Source organism: Panthera tigris, chromosome A3 (assembly GCF_018350195.1).
Source record: "Panthera tigris isolate Pti1 chromosome A3, P.tigris_Pti1_mat1.1, whole genome shotgun sequence".
NCBI lineage: Eukaryota > Metazoa > Chordata > Mammalia > Carnivora > Felidae > Panthera > Panthera tigris.
The window spans coordinates 10,841,083-10,864,361 of record NC_056662.1 but is presented as its reverse complement, the minus strand read 5'-3'; the positions used below and the strand labels follow the sequence as shown (position 1 = coordinate 10,864,361).

General features: G+C 46.6%; 1 long non-coding RNA gene across 2 annotated transcripts in view; it reads left to right on the top strand.

Annotated features, from left to right (window-relative positions):
* The first annotated feature begins 2,049 nt into the window (after window positions 1–2,049).
* The window catches only part of LOC122237158, a 39,869-nt gene continuing 18,639 nt past the window's right edge, over window positions 2,050–23,279 (top strand). Inside the window, exons 1-4 of one of the 2 annotated variants that reach the window (XR_006215371.1) lie at window positions 2,050–2,182; window positions 4,328–4,588; window positions 18,024–18,168; window positions 18,906–19,011. This is a non-coding gene — a long non-coding RNA (uncharacterized LOC122237158). Of the gene's footprint in view, window positions 2,183–4,327; window positions 4,589–18,023; window positions 18,169–18,905; window positions 19,016–23,279 lie in introns of both variants that reach the window. The other variant, XR_006215372.1, reaches the window with a different exon arrangement.

Below are 23,279 nucleotides of genomic sequence, written 5' to 3'. Positions count from 1 at the left end.
GGGAGACACAGAATCAGAAGCAGGCTCCAGGCTCTGAGCAGTCAGCACAGAGCCCGACGCGGGGCTCGAACCCACGGACCATGAGATCGTGACCTGAGCCGAAGTCGGACGCTTAACCGACTGAGCCACCCAGGCGGCCCACTACCTTCCTCTTTAAAATACATTTACATTTACATGTGGGGCACCTGGGTAGCTCAGTTGGTTGGGAGTCCAACTTTTTATATTGGCTCGGGTCATGATCTCATAGTCTGTGAGACCAAGCCCCACATCAGGCTCTGTGCTGACAGTGTGGAGCCTGCTTGGGATTCTCTCCCTCCCCCTCTCTCTGCCTCTCCTTGACTTTCTCGCACGCTCACTCCACCCTCTTCTCTCTCTTGTGCATGTGTGCACACTCTCTCAAATAAATGTAAGAAATACACTTATATGTTAATATGCCATGCACATCCATCTCATTCCGTTTTTTTGTTGTGGTGGTAAAATATATACAACCATAAAACTTACCATTTTAACCATTTTTAAGTCTATAGTTCACTGGCACTATATTCACATTATTGTGTAACCATCATCATCATCCGTCTCCATGACTTTATTTCCCCAAACTGAAGCTTTGTACCCAATAAATAATAATTCCCTATCACCCCTCCCCCCAGCCCCTGGCAAACACCATTCAACTCTTCGTGTGAATTTGACCATTTTAGGAACCTCATATAAATGGGATCGTATGTTACTTGTTCTTGTTGTGTGACTTATTTCTCTTAGTATAATGTCCTCAAAGTTCATGTATATATAGCATATGTCTGAATTTCATTCTTTTTTAAGGTTGGATAATATTCAATTGTGTGTATATGCGCGCACACACACACACACACACACACACACACTGGAATATTGTATATTCCAGTTGGGAATGGGTTGAGTTGCTTCTCCCTTTTGGCTGTCATGACTAATGCTGCTATGAACATGGGTGTGCAAATCTCTCTTCAAGCTCCTGCCTCACCTCACAGGGGTATGTATTCAGAGGTACAATTGCTGGATCGTGGGGTAGTTCTGTGTTTAATTCGTTGGAGAGTCTCCATACTGTTTTCTCTTCCTCATCCTTTTATACTGCTGTATGGTATTCCATTCCATTTGGTTCTGCCTGCCATCAGTGCTGCTGTGACTGTCTTTGGACGTGTCTCCATGTGCACACAGGAATGTTCCCTAAGGTGAACACTGACCAAATCAATGTTCTGGGGTTGGGGATGGTCTTGATTAACACTTTTAATTTCACTGGACTAGCGGTTGGTCTCTCGTGCCAAGTCCATAATCAGCCACGATCTTATCTTCTACTGTTTAGCTGGTCGCAGTGACCCCCCCCCCCCAGAATGTGACAGACCCACCTCCCACTCCCACTCCCACCCACAGGCAGAAATGGAGTCCCTGTGAGCTGGGCTGTAGCTTTCTTTGCCCACCCCACGGCTGTGTTGCAAGAGTAACACTCAAGCTCAATCACTTGTATCTCTTGTGAAGTCGTCTCTTGTAGTCATGGATGCCAACAACCCAATGGTTATTCTTCCTTTCAGTTTGTACAGTTTCTTCTGCCAGAGTTACGTCCTCAGTAGTTTCTGCTAAATTGATCCTGTCCATCAGTTATTCCTCTTTCTGTTCCACCTCTTCCAGGAAGCCTTCCCTGCTTACTCCTACCCATGTTCATCTCTCCCTTTTCTGAACTTAATAATGATGATAATAATAAATGATAATTACTGTTTATTGAGCCCTATCTCAGGTGCCATATAGGTATTACCTTTAAAAATTCTTGCAAAATCCCTGTGAGGCATACACTAGTTACATTTTACAGGGGAAGAAACAGGCACAAGGAGGTGAAGGAACTTGCCCCAAGGTACCATGCTGTCCAATGGCACAGCTGGTTCCAAGCTCAAGCAGCAGGACTGGGGGATCTTGAAACTCCCACCAGAGCACCGCCTGCTCTTGCCACGTTGCTGTCTGAACCCTTCACTTTGTTACATCATCATAAACCACCTGGCACTGTCTCTAAGGGGCAAAGTTGATGCCCTTCTCGAGAGCGTTATGTCTTTTCCTTTCCTGGTGTTCCAGGCATGCAGCAGGTGCTTGGAGAATATTTCTTATCTTTGTCTCATTGCTGTCTATGAGTAAATCTGCAGGCTGTTTTCCAGGAAAGAGGGTAAGCAGTCTCCTGCCGTCAGTGGAAGATGCTGATGAACGAAGGCTCTTTTGAAGACAGTCTTTCTGTTTGTATGAAAGAGGAAGGAGAGACAGCCACTCAAGGAGCGGAATGAATCATTGACCCTCACATTCGCAAGGGAGTGGTGACTAACATTGGGTTATTGAAAATGTATCGATACCTGTCGGTGTCAGACTCTAAAGATAGGCAGACAAGGACACAGTTCCTGACCTCAACGGCTCACAGTGGAGGGGACTGGGAAGGAAAAACACAGTGACAAGAAAGTGTGATCCATTCTAAGGTCAAGTCATTATGGGGGAAGGATTTCTCATCCTCGTGGGTGTGTGTGAGTGTGGGTGGATGTGTGGGGAAGTAGGTGGGTGTGTAGACATTCATGGTTACGAGAAAGTGTGAGTAGGAATATGTGTGTGTGTGAATGTGTGTGTGTGTGTGTGTGTGTGTGTGTTTAAATGAGTGTGTGCTTGCCTGTGGTGTCTGTGGCCAAATAGCAGTGTCAGGAAAGTCTTCCCAAAGGAGCTGGTTGCATTAATTATCTGTTGCTGGGTAACAAATGATGAGACGTAGTGGCTTCAAACAGCAGCCGTTTGTCATCTGACAGTTCCTGTGGGTCAGAAATCAGGGCTTAGCTGGGTGTCCCTGCCTCACCTCGGACAAGGCCACCATGAAGGCTGGCGATCTCATCTGAAGGCTCGACTGGGGAAAAATCTGCTTCCATGCTCACTCACATGGTTATGAGCAGAACTCAGTCCTCGTGGGCTATGGGACTGGGTCCACTCTCAATTCCTTGCCATCTGAGCCTCTCCATGGCACATCTCACACGGTGGCAGTTGGCTTCCAACAGAGCGAGTGATCTAGCAAGGGCAAGACCGAATGAGCAAGGTGAAAGCCGGTGTCTTGGTAACCCTAATTTTAAAAGTAACATTCCGGGGTGCTCAGTTGGTTAAATGTCCGACTTCAGCTCCGGTCATGATCTCACGGTTCGTGAGTTCGAGCTCCGCATCAGGCTCTGTGCTGACAGCTCAGAGCCTGGATGGAGACTGCTTCGGATACTGAGTCTCCCTCTCTCTCTGCCCCTCCCTGACTCATGCTCTCTCAAAATTGAATAAAGGTTAAAAAAAACAAAAATGAAAGTAACATTCCAGCCCCTTTCCTATATTCCATTTGTTGGAAGTGAGTCAGTGGGAGGGGCTACACTCAAGGGGAGGGGATTACACAAGGGTCTGAATACCAGGAAGTAGGATCACTGAAGGCCATCGTAGAGGCTGCCTATCACCTGGATGCTTCAGCCCAAGCTTCACAGGTGAGCAGGAGTTATCGGGAGAACAAGAGGCACAAGGGTGTCGTTCCTGGGCAGAGAGCAGAAGCACAGGTATAGGAAGGAGGACACATGCTCCTTTCGGGGAAAGCGGTGACCCATGGGGCTGGCATCGAGATTGTGTGTGTGTTTGTGCACATGTGTGCTTATGTGCACACACCTGTGGTTGCAGGGAGACACGAGGAGAGAGAGAAATCTAGAGCATGCGTTTGTCACATGGGCGATGTTACCAACAGGGAGAAAAATTGGTTCTCATGGACAGTGAAAAATCTTAGATTTACAGTGATTGATGGTTCTCCAGAACTCAACCCTATGAAGTATGCCTGTGATGTTTAATTTTCATGAGGAGAGTCTCGGTTGATTAGGAAAAAAACTGTCCAACAGTACCCCTTGGGCTGGGGGTGACAGTGAGAAAAGTCAGGAAATATTGGTCTAGAGAAGTCAGAGGAACATTTAGTGAGTACTTGTAATCTATCAGATGACACGTGTTTTATGCTAAAGTGTTAAGCATTTTGTGTACAACCTATGATTCCATCTTGTAACAACCCTGTAGCCTCTGCATCTTAGGGAGAAGGAAACTGAGGTAGGCGGTTTCTGACATGGCCCCCAATGATCCCCATCCTCCGGTGTTTATGCCTCTCCCCTTGAATGTGGGCTGGGCCTTGTGACCTGCTTATAACAGGTGGAATATGGTAGAAGGTATGAGATGTCACTTTTGTGATGAGACTATGAAGATGGGTTTTGTTTATGACCTAATCATGTAAATGGCACTCTCTTCTGGCACTTTCTCTCTGGCTCTTCTCATGAAGCAAGCAGGAGAGACCTATGTGGATGGCAAGGAACTGAGGGCACCTCCTGCCACCTGTCAGCAAGAAGTGAGGCCCTCTGTCCAACAGCCTCCGATGAACTGAATGCTGCCCACACCATAAGGGTGAGCTTTGACGTGGATCCCTCCCCAGTTGAACCTTCAGGCAAGACCGCAGCCCAGGCCGACACCTGCCCTGTGATGGATCCTGAGCAGAGGAGCCAGGGAAGCCACACCTGGATCCCTGCCCCACCAAAAGTGTGAGGTAACAAATGTGTTGTTTAAGTGTCTAACTTTGAGGATGATTTACAAAATTTTTTTAAAATGTTTATTTATTTTTGAGAGAGAGATAGAACACAAGCAGGGGAGGGGCATAGATAGACGGAGACACAGAATCTGAAACAGGCTCCAGGCTCTGAGCTGTCAGCACAGAGCCCGACGCAGGGCTCGAACCCACGGACCGTGAGATCATGACCTGAGCCGAAGTCGGACGCTTAACCGACTGAGCCACCCAGGCGCTCCCCCCTCCAAATTTTTTAAATGGGGTAATTTCTGAATGCAGCAATAGATAACTAATAGAGAAACCAAGCAGCTCGTGGAGAGACTTGGTGAAGGCCACGCAGCTGAGATCCCAAACCTGGTGTGCTAACCCTCAGCTCAACTCTTTGTCACCACCTCGGTGCCTCAAGAGTCTAGACCACAGCCACCTAAAATGCTTGCTGCAAGAGTGTGGTGGCTTCTTTCAAGAAGGAAACGGCAAGCTGCTGAAAGTTTCTGGGACAGCCTGCGTCCTCCTGAGTCGAATGTCCAGATTTCAGCCTGGGATGGCCGGTCTAGGGGCGTGGGACATCTGGATCATGCTGGCAAGACCTTGGAATATTCTCAGGAGCTGAGCTGAGGGTCACAGGAGGAAAAGTCAATCCCCCATTGGTCTCCTTCCCACCCCGGTTTTCTGAAGGGGGGGTGAGGTCCAGAGGGATGGCAAGAAGTAGCAGACAGGCTCAAGGTGCTGGCACTGTCTCCCGTGATAGTACCAGGCACGAGGGTAATGTCATCCGCGCCTGGGCAGTCACTGCAGCGGCCTTGATCGCGACACACAGCTCAGTCTCCTGTACGGGCAGCCTGTCTCTGACCACCTGTGGCCCCAAATGAGCCGCTTGGGAGGCGGATGCCTTTCATTTCCTTGTGACAATAGTGGAGGAAAATAGCTTTCTGGCCTCAGCCCCAAACTGATAATTAAAAGGAACGCTATACCGCCAGCAAGGGCAGAAGCATCCACCAATGGCCTTCCAGAAAAGGGGGGAAAACAGTAAAAATAGCCTTGCTCCCTTCGGTCTCTTTCTCTTCGTATGGAAATAGCTGACAGGTTTGCAAACAGCCTCAGCTCTGTGTATTTCGCCTCTGTATCTTTGCCGCAGGAATGTGAAGGGACCCATTTCGCAGGCTGAGAGTTCTACTTTAGTTTCACATTTCTGCGTGGACCCAACGGCCCCATCTGTTCTCTTTTGCTTCCTGGGGCCGTTTTGTTAGAAGTTGCCTTGAGGTCAGCTGCACGGGGACGAGACACAGCCGGCACCAGAATTAGGACGTGGTGCCGGCGTCTTCTAGTTGTGTGAACCTGGGCAAGTTACTTGATTTTTTTTGAGACTCGCTTTTCTGACCTGTCAAACTGGAGTCCCCACCACACAGGTGGTCATAAGGATCAAAAGGGATGATGCAGGGAAAGTACTTGGTGTAGTGCCTGCTGTACCGTAAGCAATCTAACATTTTCAGCAAAATATGGATGCTAGTGGGGACTGGGGTGGGGGGCAGTTGGGGATGATGGAGTAGGGGAAGCCCTGTAGTCCCCTGACCTCCCACCCGTGGATCTCACGCTGCTTACCTGAAAGGCGGGATGGCCTTCCGGGAATACCAGCTCTTGGACCTCCCTAAAGATGGGAGCATTGCTGTCCTGCTTGTCCTCCATGAGGGGCAGTATTAATTGATGGTTATTAAAATGTGTGACGTGGCCCAGGATCCAGGTTTGTGGAATCCATGTTTGCGGATTAAGGAAACTACAGACTGGTTTCTATTTGTCTTGGGTTGTTTGACATGAAAGATCCAATCTGAGTGTGTGTGTGTGTGCGTGTGTGTGTGTGTGTGTGTGTGTCTTTTGTTTTGTGCTGAAAGACATAAATCTGACTACATGCTAAAAGGTATGACGTGATGGAAAGAGTCTGAACATCCAACCTGAGGCTGTCAGACATTCTGTCCTACTCTCTCAGTTTCTCTAAACGTGAAATGAGCAGTGTAAACGTGTCTATAGCCCCTTCCTGGCTCTAAGAGTTGGGTTGGCAAGTGTGTTCACCGCCCCCACCTGTGTGTCCTCGTCTGTTAAAATTGTCCCCACATCACAAGATTATTGGGATAACGTCCCTCAACTTTTGCAGGGTATCAGGTGCATAGTGAGAGCCCAACAGATAGCAATGATGCCCGCGGTGAGAAGAGAATGCTGTCTCTGTGGGGCTCTCTAAAGACAGAGCCTGCAGGGGATTGCAGCACCTGTGGCTTCCCGAGGGCATGCCCTCTTGATAAAGGGGGTGAGGGAAGCTGGATGGGACAGGGGAAGAGCTGAATAAGGCTGTGGTCTCGGCTTCCACCTGATTGCATCGGTGGGTAGGTGGCTGGGGCTCTGGAGTGTGAATTGCATCTGTGAGTTGCACATCTTAAGTCAAGGGAAGGGACTAGCCTTTGTAACCCTGCCACCAGCTGTTGCTCCTGGGCTGCCCCCTGGGGTGGAGTGGGCAATTTTCTGGAGAAGGGGACAGGTAGGAACCAATAGAAGCCAATCCCTACACATCCACAGTAGGTAGGGATGGGTGTGTGCCTGGTAAAGGGGATCTGGGTGGGCATCAATGGGACCCTCTACAACTCTTCTTCATTCCTAAAAGATTGAGACATGATGGTCCTTGGTGTCTATGCAAACTCTTGTTAAGACCATGGCCTGGGATGGAGGTAGTGGCCAGCATATTGATTAGGTGGTATCCTCTACTTGGGATTGATTTTTCTTTGCTTCCCAGCCCTGGCAGGGTTGGGCAGCAGAAGTGAGGTGTCTCTGCCCTCTGCACAGTCCTTTTTGCCCTTCGCTGGAAATGAAAGCAGCCAGAAATATTGCCTGTGCAGAGGCCAGAGAGATGAGATCCTAGGGGCTGCTTGATGTGAGAGAAATTGCTGTAAAAAGCACATCGCCACAAAGACAGAGAAAAGGATGTCACCAAGCAGTCCCCAGGGATGCATGGGGCCTTGGCAACTCATCAGAAGGCTTCCCAGGGGTGTGAATAGAATTCTTCTGTGTGCTAGAGGTTGAGCAGTTCCTGTCCACAAGATTTGCTGCAATTCGGTTCTGTCCTTGCAGATAAAGCAGACGGGCATTAGAATTTGACAGATGAAGTCCCTTTACTTACGGTATCCGCAGAGGGTGAGAAGAAAGTGCCTCAGGGCTGTAGGGGGTGAGGGAGAACCCCTGGAATCAAGGGAGATGCAGAGCTGAGAGAAGTTGTGTCTCAGAAGCTGAAGACCCCCAAAAGGGGTTAGAGCCAGCAATCCTCAAGTCAGAGATTAACCTGGGAGCAGCCCATCGTGGTAATTGTGGTGTGGAAATGGGGAAGCAGCATGGAGCAAATGTTTGGAATGGGAGTTGTGCATAAATTCATTTTTCTGTCTACCTGCCCATCCAACTATCCATCCTCCACCTATCCATCATCCACGCACCCACTCACCCACTTATCCGTCATCCATCCATCCACACATCCACCCATCCATCGACCCATCCACTCACCCAGCCATTCATACCTCATCGAACCACCCACCCATCCATCCATCCATCCATCCACCCATCCACCCATCCACTCACCCAGCCATTCATACATCATCCAACCATCCATCCATCCATCCATCCATCCATCCATCCATCCACCCATCCACCCATCTACTCATCCATCCATCCAACCATCCATCCACCCATCCCTCCATCCATCTACCCATTCACCCATCCATCGACCCATCCACTCACCCAGCCATTCAAACCTCATCGAACCACCCATCCATCGATCCATCCATCCATCCACCCATCCACCCATCCACTCACCCAGCCATTCATACATCATCCAACCATCCATCCATCCATCCATCCATCCCTCCATCCATCCACCCATTCACCCATCTATCGACCCATCCACTCTCCCAGCCATTCATACATCATCCAACCATCTATCCACCTATCCATCCATCCATCCATCCATCCACCCATACACCCATCCACTCACCCAGCCATTTATACATCATCCATCCAACCATCCATCCATCCATCCATCCCTCCATCCATCCACCCATTCACCCATCCACCCATCCATCGACCCATCAACTCACCCAGCCATTCATACATCATCCATCCATCCATCCATCCATCCATCCAACCATCCATCCATCCATCCCTCCATCCACCTATCCACCCATCCATCGACCCATCCACTCACCCAGCCATTCATACCTCATCCAACCACCCACCCACCCATCCACCCATCATCCACCATCCACCCACCCAGCCATTCATACATCATCCAACCATCATCCATCCATCTATCCGTCCATTCTCCCATCCCTTCCTTACCACTAGTAAAGAAAGTTTTGGAGTAGCTAACACATTCACATGGAAAAAACTGAAATAGAACAAAAGGGTAAAACGTAAGCCCAAGACTTTAGCAACTTGGTTTTCCTCCCTGGGGGGCGGGGGGAAAGAACCACGAGTTTCTTATGGTTCTTTCCATAAATATCGTGTGTGCACACAATGTATCTATATATACAAATGTCAGCAAACTATACTCTATCCTGCGCCTTGGTCTTTTAGCATATGCCTGCAAGACACAGATGACAGCTGTGCCAGCTTTCACAAGCTCTGGGCGTGCCATCTAGGTGTCAAGAACCAGGGTGATTGCAGATAATCACAGACACAGGCTTCGAAACGTTCTGCCAAGTGGCTTCACAGAAATCCAACATCAGTAGGATCTAGTTTTTCACTTGCTGTCTGAGTCGGGACTGCTGGGGTCTTATTCTTCTGCAGAGCTTAGTCAAAAATGGTTTTCTTTCCTGCTTCTCCAATACCCCAAATAAACTAACAGGGCATTTCCACTGATGTTGCTGAGTTTTTCACAGCAGAGCAGTGAACAATTCACCTGTTGTTATTCTAACAGTGCTCACACCTATTGATGAAAGAGGGCTCCCTTTATCCACAGGCGTAATTGGGTTTTCGGGCCCAATTTATCATTTCCCCCAACCTTAATTTTGAAACCTTTCAAATCTGTAGGAAAGGTAAAAGAATAGTATAATAATCCTCTTTATACCTCTCGTTTAGATTCACCGATTGTTGCCATTTGGCATTTTTGCCACATTTTTTATTTTTTCCCAAACTGTTTGAAAGAAGACCGCAGACGTTATGATCCTTCACTTCCAAATACTGCAGCCTGCCTTCCCTAAGAAGAAGGACATTCTCCTATATAACCACAATACCATTACCATGTTCACAAATGCACTGACTGATATTATAATTTTCTTTAATGTAGAGTTCATATTAAAATTTTCTCAATTATCTCATTATTGTCCTTCAAAGCTATTTTTTTTTCTTTTTTTTTTTGATCGGATATCCAGTAAAGGATCACAGATTGCGTTTAGTTGTCCTGTCTCTTAGGGTTCTTTAATCTAGAATGTTCCCCACACCCTCCTCCCCTAACCTTTGTTCTTTCTGTCTCTTATGACATTGGCATTTTTGAAGAACCAGCCAATTGTCTTTCAGAGTGTCCAATGACTTGGATTTGTCTGATTATTTCTTTATGATCAGATTGAGGATAAACCTTTTTTGGCAAGTGTAATACACAAGGAATGGTTTTTACTTCCCACTGTGTCACATTGGGAGGTCCAGACTGTCAGTCATGATCCATTACTGGTAATGCTGCATCTGAATACTGAGGCTGTGTCTACTAGATTTCTCCCTGTAGAGGTACCTCTTTCCTTTTCTTATTTCTAGAAGTTATTTATTTATATTTAGAGAGAGAAAGAAAGTGAGAGCAAGAGAAAGAGAGAGAGAGAGAGAGAGAGCAAGAGGGAGGGAGGGGAAGAGAGAGGGAGAGAGAGAATCCCAAGCAGGCTGCATGCCGTCAGGACAGAGCCTGACACACGGCTTGATCCCACGAACTGTGAGATCATGACCTGAGCCGAAACGAAGTGTTTGTTGGAGGCTTAACTGACTGAGCCACCCAGGTGCCCCTGTTTTCTTTTCTAATTAACAGTTGAGGCTACATGACTATTCTGTTCCCAAAGGCCTTTCCTCAATGGTTTTAGCGTCTACAGATGATCCTTGCCTGCATCAGTTGTTGCATTGGTAGTTACAATCTTCCAATTCTGTCATTCATTTTTGTATTTATTAGCTGATATTCTTGTGTAAAGAAACGAAGGAATTGGTGGGTCAAATTAGGGATTGGGATTGGCAGTCATAGGCATATGTAGTCTTGTTAGATGTTGCCCAAGTTCCTTCCGTAGGGATTGTGCCATCATATGCACCTGCTACCAACATATGAAGTACTTATGTCCCCCACGGACTTGCCAGCACATTTGGTGTTAAGCTTTTGAACTTGCAATGTCGATAGGGGAATGTAGTTTTAATTTGCATTTCTCTTATTATGAATAAAGTTGAGCATTTTTTAAATGTAGTCATCATTCCTCATTTTAATTAATGGTTTTCATAGTCTCATAACTTTAGGGTCAATTCTGAGATTTCGCTCTTTTGCATGTCTTTATTCAACTAATTACCAAGACTTGGTGTTTCCTCTTCCTAATATTTCTTGAATCTGGTATTTCCTTTCCACAGACCCATGGCTAACATCTTAGTCATTGTGCCCACATGGCTGTGGGAGCCATTCTCTGGGCTCCAGGTGTTTTGATCCTCTGCTGCCTTAATGATCTTCTTAGACCTCTTAACACGATCCTGAAAGTTTTGGAGGTTCTGTTGATTATTTTTTAGAAATCATTTTTTTCTCTCTTCTTCAGATTAAATAATTTCTCTTGACCTAGCTTCAAGGTAGGCAACTCTTCCCTCTGTTATTTCCATTCTGCTGTTAAACTTGTACACTGAATTTTTTTCATATACTGTATTTTTTAGTTCTAGAATTTCTTTTTTTTTTTGCATTTTTTCTTTTCCTGCTGAGATGTCCCATCTTTTCTATTGTCATGAGCATATTTTCCTTTCATCTTTGAGCAGTTATAACAGTTCTTGAGAATGAGTTACATTTTCCTATTTCCTATCATGAGTAATTTTGGTTTGTATCTTGGACATTGTGAATATTATGTCATGGAGACTAGATTCTTCTACTTTTCCAAAACATGTTGATTTTTTAAATTTATTTTTAAAAATTACATCCAAGTTAGTTAACGTACAGTGCAATAATGAGTTCAGGAGTAGAATCCCGTGATTCATCCCCTATATACAACACCCAGTACTCATCCCAACAAGTGCCCCCCTTAATGCCTCTTGCCCATTTAGCCCATCCCTCCACCCTCCAGCCCAGCAACTCTCAGTTTGTTCTCTGTATTGGTCTCTTATGGTTTTGTTCCCTGTCCCTGTTCTTATGTTATTTTTGCTTCATTTCCTTTATGTTTATCTGTTTTCTATCTTAAATTCCAAATATGAGTGAAGTCATATATTTGTCTTTCTCTGCCTGACTTATTTCGCTTACCATAATACCCTCTAGTTCCATCCACGTTGTTGCAAATGGCAAGATTTCATTCCCTTTGATTGCCAAGTAATACTCCATTGTATATATATACCACATCTTCTTTATCCATTCATCCATCGATGGACATTCGGGCTCTTTCCATACTTTGGCTATTGTCAATAGAGCTGCTATAAACATGGGGGTGCATGTGTCCCTTCGAAACAGCACACCTGTATCCCTTGGATAAATGCCTAGTAGTGCAATTGCTGGGCTGTAGGGTAGTTCTATTTTTAGTTTTTTGAGGAACCTCCATACTGTTTTCCAGAGCGGCTGCACCAGTTTGCATTGCCACCAACAATGCAAAAGAGATCCTCTTTCTCCGCATCCTCGCCAACATCTGTTGTTGCCTGAGCTGTTCATGTGAGCCATTCTGACAGGTGTGAGGTGGTATCTCACTGTGGTTTTGATTTGTCTTTCCCTGATGATGAGTGATGTTGAGCATTTTTTCATATGTCTGTTAGCCATCTGGATGTCTTTGGAAAAGTGTCTATTCGTGTCTTTTGTCCATTTCTTCACAGGATTATTTGTTTTTTGGGTGTCGAGTTTGATAAGTTCCTTATAGATTTTGCATACTAAACCTTTATCTGATATGTCATTTGCAAATGTCTTCTCCCATTCTGTTGGTTGCCTTTTAGTTCTGCTGATTGTTTCCTTCACCGTGCAGAAGTTTTTATCTTGGTGAGGTCCCAATAATACATTTTTGCTTTTGTTTCCCTTGCCTCCAGAGACACGTTGAGTAAGGAGTTGCTGTGGCCAAGATCAAAGAGGTTTTTGCCTGCTTTCTCCTCCAGGATTTTGATGGCTTCCTGTCTTAGGTTTAGGTCTTTCATCCATTTTGAGTTTATTTTTGTGTCTGGTGTAAGAAAGGGGTCCAGGTTCATTCTTCTGCATGTCGCTGTCCAGTTTTCCCAACATGACTTGCTGAAGAGACTGTCTTTATTCCATCGGATGTTCTTTCCCGCTTTGTCAAAGATGAGTTGACCATACGTTTGTGGGTCCATTTCTGGGTTCTCTATTCTGTTCCATTGATCTGAGTGTCTGTTTTGTGCCAATAACATACTGTCTTGATGATTACAGCTTTGTAATACAGCTTGAAGTCCGGGATTGTGATGCCTCCCGCTTTGGTTTTCTTCTCCAAGATCGCTTTGGCTATTCGGGGTCTTTTCTTGTTCCATACAAATTTTAGGATTGCTTGTTCTAGCTCTGTGAAGAATGCTGGTGTTATTTTGATAGGGGTTGCTTTGAATATGTAAATTGCTTTGGGTTGTATCGAGATTTTAACAATATTTGTTCTCCGAATCCATGAGCATGGAATATTTTTCCATTTTTTGTGTCTTCTTCAATTTCTTTCATAAACTTCCTACAGTTTTCAGTGTGTAGGTTTTTCACCTCTTTGGTTAGGTTTATTCCTCAGTATTTTATGGGTTTTGGTGCAATTTGGTGCAATTTGGTGCAAAATGGGGTTTGGTGCAATTTGGTGCAATAAATGGGATTGATTCCTTGATTTCTCTTTCTGCTGCTTCATTATTGGTGTATAAAAATGCAACCGATTTCCATGCATTGATTTTATACCCTGCGACTTTGCTGAATTCATGGATCAATTCTGGCAGTTTTTAGGTGGAATCTTTTGGATTTTTTTTTTTAAAGCAGGCAGTTAACTTGGTTGAACTAACACTGCAAAATGTCTCCTGAGTGGCAGTAATATCTCAGTTCAGGTTTGTGTTTGTTTTGTTTTTGCTTTTTTTTTTTTTTTTAACTGTATCTAGGCAGCTTGGAATCTTCCATATGTAATTCAGAGATTAGATGGAGATTTGTGCAAAGGTTAAATACAGAATTTGGGGGCCTTCCCTCTGTATCTCTTCCTTTCCAAATTTCCTTCTACCCTTCACTTTCCCATGGCTGTGGTTTTTCTGAACTCTGTCTTCTGGTTGTTAAGGCCAGAAAGATTGTGGGTTTTCTTTCTTTCTCTCTTTCTCTCTTTCTCTCTTTCTTTCTTTCTTTCTTTCTTTCTTTCTTTCTTTCTTTTTAATTTTTAATGTTTGTTTATTTTTGAAAAAGAGAGAGAGTGAGGGGCAGACAAGGGCAGAGGGAGAGGGAGACATAGAATCCGAAACAGGCTCCAGGCTCTGAGCTGTCAGCACAGAGCCCGACGCAGGGCTCCAGCTCAAGGTGAGGCCATGACCTGAGCTGAAGTCAGATGCTTAACCGACTGAGCCACCCAGGCGCCCCAAGATTATGGGTTTTCAACCAGAGTTTTAGATGCCCATGCAGCACTGACTGTGACCTGGCCTCAGACTGAAAAACATCAAATGCTGGGAACCAACCTCCTGCCATTCCTTTCTTCCAAATGTCACCTCCTCCCTAGAATCCACCTGCTTTGGTTGACTTTCCAGTGCCTTCATGTAGCTGTGTCTTCTGCTCCCTAAGTTTGTAGTTGCTGTTTGTGGGGAGATCAGTCCACTAGGAGCTTACTCAACAGCAAGCAGAACTCCTATCATCAGTCTTTTAAAAACATTTTCAGCTTTTCCCTCTTTGTCAAAAGCTGGCTCCCCTTTTGCTTGTCATAGGTCATCGGCCAGGATGCCCACAGATAGCACTTGAAAATATTTGTAGTTTTAGTTGATGTGCCTTCATCCACGGGGCCTTTAGTGCGGGGATGGACCCATCCACAGAGTCTTTATTTAACTGTGGAAAATGAAAACATCAGTGAGCTGTTTGAAAAGAATATTTAAAAGAATAACAGGGGCGCCTGGGTGGCTCCATCAGTTAAGCGTCCGACTTCGGCTCAGGTCATGATCTCGCGGTCCGTGAGTTCGAGCCCTGCGTCGGGCTCTGTGCTGACAGCTCAGAGCCTGGAGCCTGTTTTGGATTCTGTGTCTCCCTCTCTCTGACCCTCCCCTGTTCATGCTCTGTCTCTCTCTGTCTCAAAAATAAATAAACATTTAAAAAAACGATTAACATTTTTAATTTTATGTATAATTTTAAACTAATTTGAAAAAGAAATATAAATTTTTCTCTTAATTTTTTTTTTAATGCTTATTTATTTTTGAGAGAGACAGAGACAGAATGCAAGTGGGTTAGGGGCAGAGAGAGAGGGAGGCACAGAATCCGAAGCAGGCTCCAGGCCCTGAGCTGTCAGCACAGAGCCCGATGCGGGACTCAAACTCACAAGCTGTGAGATCATGACCTGAGCCAAAGTCAGTCGCTCAACCAACTGAGCCACCCAGGTGCCCCAAGAAATATAAATTTCTTAAAGCTGGTTACTTTTTTAAAGATTTTATCTTTAAGTAATCTGTATACCCAACGTGGGGCTTGAACTCACAACCCAGAGATCAAGAGTCCCATACTCCTCCAACTGAACCCGACAGGCACCCCCAGGCTAATTACTTAAACATTCACAAAAAAAGGTTTCACTTCAATAACACATCAAGTAAGGACAAACTTTCACTATATTTGATTCTGGCAAAGAAAAAAAAAAGATAACCTAAATGTACATCAGAAAACTGAATTATTATATATTGATAATAAAATACTATACAGCCTCTAAAAATGTTCACATACTAGGGCACCTGGGCGGCCTCGTCAGTTAAGCGTCCGACTTCAGCTCAGGTCATGATCTCACGGTCCGTGAGTTCGAGCCCCGCGTCGGGCTCTGTGCTGACAGCTCAGAGCCTGCTTCGGATTCTGTGTCTCCCTCTCTCTCTGCCCCTCCCCTGTTCATGCTCTGTCTCTCTGTCTCAAAAATAAATAAACATTAAAAAAAAAAGAATAACAAACATGTCTAATTATTTTTAATGATTAGTATTTGCATACTTACTCAGTGGAGGATGGAATTAAGAGCATGTTCTAAAGAAATACAAACCCCTAAGACCGTTAATTATCATCCTAATGTCTTGCATTCTTTATTACCTGTGGTTGCTAAAATTAATTCTGGTTTTTCTTATTTTGCTTGAAGAACCACCTTTTCCTACATGTACCCTAGCTTTGGGCTTGTTCACAGGTTTCCTAGCAACTGGGCTAATGATTGCAGTCAATTTTTTTTTTGTATTCCAGTATACCATGCTATTTTTAAGTACCAAAATACAGTTGTTGTTGTTTTTTAAATGCGATACTGTTATTGTGGTATTTTAAGAAGTCAGAAAGCTGAATCATTTATATGTTGAGATATTCTAAGAGAATTTTATGCTGCATTAAAAATTCTAATTGAACAAAAGATCATTTAGAGAACGTCTTTCTCATCTCCGTTGTCCTCAAGAGAAAGAGCGGAATCCTACTTGACAAGGCAAAACTCGTGTCGCAAAGATAACGCTAATAAAAATTCCCCATGTCAGTGGGATGTGCACATGACAGTTTGAAACCAATGCAGGTAACTCCGCCGTAGCCGATGTGCATGATTCTGCGGCTGTGTTGACGAAATGCAAAAATACGAAGCTGAATTGGTAACAGTTTCCTTAAAACAAAAACACCAGGCTCCTAGCAATAAAAATTACACTCTCTGTGAAGACATAACTTATTCCAGGAGATCTCAAAGTTATTTGAGTAGGAGACTGTCAAAGGAGAATATTTGGATCAGCTAACTCTCTTCTCTCTGTTCCTCTGAGTTGTGTGGCGGCATAAGCATTTTTTAATAGCTGGGAAAATGTTCACAATGAAATGCTCGGGACTCAACTCTGACATCACTGATGCACACTTTTTTAAAATTTTATTTATTTTTTTTAAACTGTATTTATTTATTTAATTAATTTATTTATTTAAGAGAGAGAAAGAGAGAGAGAGCAGGGGAGAGGGGAAGAGAAAGAGACAGAGAGACAATCTTAAGCAGACTCCACACTCAGCATGGAGTCTGATGAGGGCCTTGAGCCCATGACCCTGGGATCGTGACCTGAGCCAAAATCAAGAGTTGGATATTTAACTGACTAAGCCACCCAGGCGCCCCTTATTTGATTCTTTAAATGCAGTCATTAAAAGTAAAAGTGTGTGGGGTGCCTGGGTGGCTCAGTTTGGTGAGCGTCCGACTCTCGGTTTCCACAAAGGTCGTGATCTCGTGGTTCGTGGGTTTGAGCCCCGCTTCTGGCTCTGAGCTGACGGTATGGAGCCCGCTTGGGATTCTTTGTCTCTCTGTCCCTCCCTTGCTTGCGCTCTCTCTCTTTTCTCTCTCTCTTTCAAAATAAGTAAATAAACTTAAAAAAAAGAATAGAATAATGTTTATTTAAAAACTTCTCAATTATTTAAAACTTTTAAAATTTTTATTCAACATTGAATTCAATGTTCGTCATGCTGTATTAAATTTTACCTGCTAGTAATTTGTATTACATATTTAATATGTGCCACCTACATTTTATACGCTCATTGGAGGCTTAACGTTTTGCAGTGTTTATAAAGTTATGTATTCAAAATATATTGGATGATTCACTGCAGCGATTTAAAATAGTTTTATTAATTCCATACACTTTTTGATAAAATAGCGGTATTGAATACAAAATGCTGATATAGTCATTTTTCTCTGGTACCTGGACTCATTTATCCAGCCACTAGTTGTGTTCTACCTGAAGTCAGTGTTCAATTCCTAGTTGAAGATTCTTATCTGTGTTCTGTTAATCCCAGGAGGGCTTGCAGAGGGCCAAGGGTCAGTTCATGGTCAGAGAGGCACCGTGGCGAATGAGAAAGAGAATGAATTGAGGTGTTAGAATGCAAACCCAGGTTTATATTCCTGTTTAAGAATTCACTTCTCTCAGCCTCAATTTCTGTGTCTGTGAAGGAGGAATGATTTTGTCCCCCTCCCTGGTTTATTTCGGCCGTTAGATGAGTGTCTGCCGGGGGGCTGCCTCCTTGTAGACTCTCACCCCATGTTAGTTCCTTCTGTCCCTCCCTCCCTGAAAGAGGCTTTGTCTCTTCTAGAACAGAAGAGGAGTTGGAGGGGCTGTGGCTAGAGCGGGGTGTGATATGACTGATGACACATGCCTCCATCGGGGGCAAGCAAGTGTCCTTGACAGGCCAGCATGGAGCCCACCACAGCAGGGCCCTGGGAGGTGAAACAAGGCAGGTGAGTGTGTCGGGCTCATTATTTGTAGTGATTCCAAGTTTATCGGAATATAAACTTTGGTCTGTGTAGCTGATTCCATGACATAAATCTAATTGGTTTGAAAATTTGGGCTGACAAATCCCATCGCGTTCAGATGCTGCCCAGGCTGTGATGAGCCCTCTCTACAACGTGCCATGCATCCCTTCACCAAGTCAGTTTTTAAAATACTGGTGACGTTGTTTATTTAATAAACTCAAGCTTTGCACCTGGGCTGGTTAAACAGACCCGCCCACGGGATGGAGATGTGTATTTCAGAGCTTTTACCTCCCATTGGCCGTGTCATTGGCCGTGTCTGTCTCCTCCATTCCATTGTGAATAAGAGCTCCAACCTCCTCACCTTCCCCACCCCCCCCGCCCCAGCACGATTTAACCCCAAACCAATTAAAACCTGGACAGAGGGAGATGGAATGGATATGTCACAGACACCATGGGACTCTCTACCCCCAAAGCGCCCCTGGCAGGGCAGGGTAGGGCAGTCCTGGGTGGAAAGAAGCAGTGGCTAAAAAGTGTGGAGCCCACCCTGGAGTCTATGCTGTGGGGTCTTTACCTTCTGTCTCTGTTTCTCCCACACCTTGAGATGACCCACTTCTGGTTCTCATTGCTTTGCCTTAAATGATGTCTTTGAATTAATGTCTTTGAATTAATGCTATTGACCAGCTGTCTTTGAATTAATGATATTGACTACCTCCTCCTTCCAGGGACGATACACTTTTGGAGTAAGGCACGCTCCTTCCTCACCTCTGGACCTCCGCTCTGCTCCGCCTCCCCTGACTCTGTGTCTCAGCTGCCCCGAGAGGCCCATGGGTAGGTAAGGCTGCTACTGACTTAAGCAGGCTGTGTAGCATGACAATTCAGGGCACGAGATTTGGAGTGAATTGGCTGGTTTTGAATCCCAGCTCTTCCAGCTGGATGCCTTTGGGTGCATCACCTGTCTCCTTTGAGTCTCAGTTTCCCTCTCCTTGGGATGAAGATAACAACGGTTCCTACTTCCGAGTATAGTCGTGAGGATTCAAAGAGATAGCACCTGTAAAGGGTTAGCACAGTCCTAGCGCGTGATCAGCAGTTGGTAATAGCGATTACCGTTGCAGTATTGACATGAGCTGATGTGCTCATGGTGTTGGTTTTCCGAATGAAGGTGGCTGGAAACTGGTGATGAGGCATGGATGCTGAGATCCACTCATTCACTGGACACTTACTGAGCGCCCCCTATATGCCAGGCACCATTCTGGCACAACAGACACAACAGACAAAAATCCCTTTTCTCAAGGACCTGGCATTCTAGTCTGTGAGATGATGGATAAATGGAGACTTGGATGTATGGCTTTCAGCTGCAAGTAAGAGACACCCCAACCAACAATAGCTGAAATCATAGATCAGCCATTATTTCCTTAACAAGGATAGATGGTCCTATGGTTTGCAACTCAGTGACGCCACCGAGCACCCGGTGTGCTTCTATACTTCAGCTCCACCTCCCTCAGCGGGGTGGATTTTCACCCTTAGGCTTATTGCTTCATGGTCACAGAATAGCTGCTGCAGCTCCAGGCATCACATCTGCCTATGGCTGTGATCCAAGGGGGAAAGGTAAGAAAGGTATCGAGAGTCTTCCTCTTCCTGTGACTCTCCCTTTTATCAGGGAGAACAGGCTTTTCTACAACCCCCCACAGACCTCCCTTTCGAGCTCATTGGCTAGAAGCAGGTCACGTGCCCAGCCCGGCCCATGCACTGACAAAATGGAAAAGGATTAGCAAGATGGGTCTACAATGCTACTGCATCTCCCTTGGTGCTGGGCGCATTGCTGCCTGAACAAGTTAGAGGTACAAGCTGGAGGGGCCATTTGGGGATATGTAGGGTTCAAGACACCACCTGAGGCTTCAGTGGCTTGTTCAGTAGTGAGTTGGGAGGGGGCTTCCTCCCTTTTTGCTGCATGGGACACAGAGGGGGCATCTGGCCTAACTGCGGAGTGGCAGTGGATGGGTCACCTGGATGACAGGTGCTGGAGAGGAAAACAGGCAAGTGAAAGCAGCCCCGCGGCCCCTCTCTTTCTGACTGGGGAGCCTCCAGGAACCGGAAAAATATATACAGAGACTCCTGTATCCGGGGGCCTGCGGGACTCCCCCTCGGGTATCTACAGGCCAGCGAGCATCAGGTGCACAAGACCCAGAGCCTGAACCGACCGGGACCTGGCTTCCCACACCAGCAGCCTGATCCTCCCCGGCCGTGCCCATCTCCGTGACCATCACCGGGCACCGGGCAGCTCAGAACAGCAGCCCGGACATCCTACTCAGTTCCCGCGCCCCCCCCCCCCACCCGCCGCCACTTCCCCCAGATCAGTGCCTTGTTAAGTCCAGAGTCTTTCTTCTTCTGTCTCGAGCAGGTCCGTTCACCATGCTCCACCTCCAATGCCACTACCCGCTCTGAGCTGCCCGGATGACGAGGCTGGTCCGCCAGCTGTGCGCCCGCGGCTCTTACTGGCCCCCGCACCAGAGTCCACGCTGCAGCTAGAGTGACCTTAACACACGTGTATGTCGTGCACATCGAGCAGCTCTCTTCTCTGCATTTAAAAGTCCTCCCGGCTTCCCATGCCCTTAGGACAGGATCCTGTGCTTGGCCCCAGAGGCCCTCTCCCGCTCGCAAGTGCCCGTAGCACCTCTCCCACCCCATCGTGCCCTTCTTCCTCCCCCCCCTCACTGTTTGAGCTCCAGCCACCCTGCCTCCTTCCCTTCCAGGAGGGCTCAGGGTCTCTCCTGTCTCATCATGGGTCATGACCGTGATTGTCTTTCTGTCTTTCCCTCCTTCCTCTGGCTTGTGCTTATCCATTCTGTACATTTTAGCTTAAACAGCACATCCTTGGGCGGGGTCGGGGGGGGGGGGTTGCTGCTCCCCAGACTAGGCTGAGACCCTCCTCCCAGGCTTTCCCAGTGCCCTGTGTGTCTCCATCAGGCAAACCTGTCTTTTCTGCTAGACTCCAGCAACTGGACTGTGGCTGCACGGCACAGGGGTTGGTCTTTTTTTTTGTTCTCTGACCTCAGGGTCTAGCTCGGTGGCTGGCACACGGCAGGGGCTGAGTAAATACAGAGAGAAAGAATGAATGAAGCTTCACAACGTATAATGGAAATGGGGGTAGCTAACTCTGGGGGAGGGGTGGGAAAGTCACACGAGGAGGTGATGTCAGCTAGGTACTAAGGGATGAGTCGGACTCTTCCAGATGGAGAAGGAGGGTGGCTTTGCAGGAAGAGAGAGGTGCAGGTGCAAATGCATGAAGGCACGGGAGAGAACAGCGTGCTTGCAGAGAGGTTTGCACAGCAAAAGCCTAGGGCGGGGAGCCGTGTCGGTGAATCTGAGGGGGTTGGTAGAGATCACACAAAGGACCCTGTGAGCTGCGCTTGGTCGTGGGCTTTACCTTGGAGGTCACTGGAAGCGACTGGATGTTTGTGCACAGGTGGATGAGACGGTGAAGTCTGTGTTGTAGAACGACGACTCAGGCAGCGGCAGCCCAGAGGGTTAGGAGTCGGGAGCAGAGGCTGGGCTGGGCTCCCTCTGATATGTCTGGAAGCCGATTCCCGTCCTTACCCCCAATTCCTGGCACAGGAGGCGGGATGGTGGCGACCACCTCCCTGTCTCCACTGTGAGGGAGGCAGGGGAGCAAATGTCAGCCTGGATCATGAGGGGACTTTCCCGTCACCTTGGCTGTCATCCCGGTGACCGCGTGGGAGCTCACTTAGGGATGCCTCCCCCTCCTCCCACCACATGTGGGGGGCTCATCCTGACTGAGGCTCCGCTCCCCTATCTGGCTTCTAAGACAAGTTGAGCCAACTTGGGAGAAGTCTGGGATGGAACCAGAAAGGGCAAGCAATGGAGTTGATAAAAAATTCAAGGTAGGTTGGGCTTCTTGGGGGAATCACTTGCTAATTTCGTACCTGTGAAATCCACAGTCAGCAGCTGCCTGCTCACTGGTGTCTGAAGAGAAGGCTTTCCAAAGCCAAACTTGAAGGTAGACAAAGTCACGGACCCACCGTTTCTTGAGAAGCTCTTATGTGCCAGGAGCCGTCTCGTTTGCTCATCATGCAACCCTCCCAGGGAAGTATTATCACTTTATTAATTTTCAAAAGAGGAAACTGAGGCAGAGAGAGATTAAGGACCTTGCCTAAGGTCACATTGCAGAGTCTCAATGCAGCAGGCAAATGTGGAACCGGTTCTCTTGGACCAAGGGTAGACTTCTCTGATTTTTGTCCCAGATACATTATCACTGCTCAGCCTACGTCTCTGTGCAAGCAAATAGCCAGTTTTTATTATTTTTTTTAAAGGCGTATTTATTTTTGAGAGTGGGGGGACCATGCAGGACTTGCACTCATGAACCATGAGTTCATGACCTGAGTTGGATGCTCAACTGACTGAGCCCCTATGACACCCCCCCCCCCCCAGCCAGTGTTTATTAAACACCCTCACAGTGCCAGGCACTGGCCACTGTGTTATTCCGAATCCTTGCAACACCCACTTGAAGTGAAGGTATTTATCCCCATTTCACAGACGGAGCGTTGAGGCTCCAAGCGTTTAAGGGACTTGTTTGAGGTCACTCACGTAGCTGGGAAGCCGTGAAAGCAGGTTTGAATCCAGGCAGTCTGAGGCCAGCGTGGGAGCTCATCTGGCTTCCTCTTTCTCCCTGTGCTGCTCTCCCTGAGGACAGCGCTTCTTCCCTGCTTAGCCTTTCCCCAGACCTCTCTTCCTCCCCACCCCTGCGCCCAGCACTTCTGCTCAGACCTGTCTGTTAATGAGCAAAGAGAGTGAGCATGTGTGCGCGTGTTAAAATGAGTCAGCAGGTTGTCCAGGCGGAAGTCTCTCGATGACAGTGTGCAACACCATTGACAGAGTCAATTACCGTAGCTCCAGGGAAGGGCTGTTTAGCATCTTGAAAGAATTAACCAGCCAGTGCCTAATTATTGCCGACGAACCGCCTCTTAATTATATCCGCGTTTCTGTTACACACGCCGGTGCGCTCCGGCCCCCGCAACCCCCGTCCCCTTTGCCGCAGCCGAGTTCTCGGAGAGGACGGCAATGCTGTGCGTGTGGGAACA